Here is a 1,289-nt window from a genome sequence, read left to right as displayed (position 1 = left end):
CTATTCCCAATGGGATTTCCCAAATCCGTTCCAATGGGATTGCTCCCGAACTCATTCACAACGAGATCTCCCAAACCTATTCCCAATGGGATTTCTCCGAACCAGTTTCCAGTGGGATCACTCCCAATCCCATTCCCAGTGGGATCTCTCCACATTCCCAATGGGACCTCCCAAACCAGCCCCATTGCACGTGGGTGCGCAAAGCCTCATCTCAATGGGATGCTGCCCCTCTTTGCCAACGGGAGAGGGGAAATCTCAACAGGGAAATCCCAAAAATGCAGCAAGGAGCAGGTGGGGGGCACTGCAGCCAACCCCCTCCCCGAGTGCCGTGTGTTGGGGTTGTTTTATCAGTGATGTGTCTGAAATAAATGATGGTGCGTGCTTTGTTTCCTCTTCCCCTCCCAACACAGCTCCGTCTCAGGCTTTAATAAAGGCATTATTACTACAGGACGGCAGTGGGGCTGCTCCTTCTGCTGGGCACGTACCAGGAACCCCGTGACCCCATGGGATGCTCATCGCCACCCCAAATATCCCCATGGGATCATTGCCACCACACCAGATGTCCCCATAGAGTGTCATTGCCACAATCCCGAATATCTCCATGGGACACTCATTGCCACCATCCCCAATGTCCCCATGGGATCACTGCCACCACCCCAAACATCCCCATAGAATTCTCATTGCCACCATCCTCGATGTCCCCATGGGATCATTGCCACCACCCCAAACATCCCCATGGAATGCACATTGCCACCACCCCAAACGTCCCCCATGACCCCATCGGATGCTCATTGCCACCCAAATATCCCCATGGGATCATTGCCACCACCCCAAATGTCCCCATAGAATTCTCATTGCCACCATCCCCAATGTCTCCATGAGATGCTCATTGCCACCACCCCAGATGTCCCCATAGAGTGTCATTGCCACCATCCCAAATATCTCCATGGGATGCTCATTGCCACCATCCCCCATGTCCCCATGGGATGCCCATTGCCACCACCCCAAATGTCCCCATGGGATCATTGCCACCATCCCCAATGTCTCCATGGGATGCTCATTGCCACCACCCTAAATGTCCCCATAGAATGCTCATTGCCATCATCCCAAATATCTCCATGAGATGCTCATTGCCACCATCCCCAATGTCCCCATTGAACGCCCATTGCCACCACCCCAAATGTCCCCATGGGATCATTGCCACCACCCCAGATGTCCCCATAGAGTGTCATTGCCACCATCCCAAATATCTCCATGGGATGCTCATTGCCACCATCCCCCATGTCCCC

The sequence above is a fragment of the Numida meleagris genome, unplaced genomic scaffold (genome assembly GCF_002078875.1).
Source record: "Numida meleagris isolate 19003 breed g44 Domestic line unplaced genomic scaffold, NumMel1.0 unplaced_Scaffold540, whole genome shotgun sequence".
NCBI lineage: Eukaryota > Metazoa > Chordata > Aves > Galliformes > Numididae > Numida > Numida meleagris.
The sequence above is the reverse complement of the archived record's forward strand: the minus strand, read 5'-3'. Positions refer to the sequence as shown.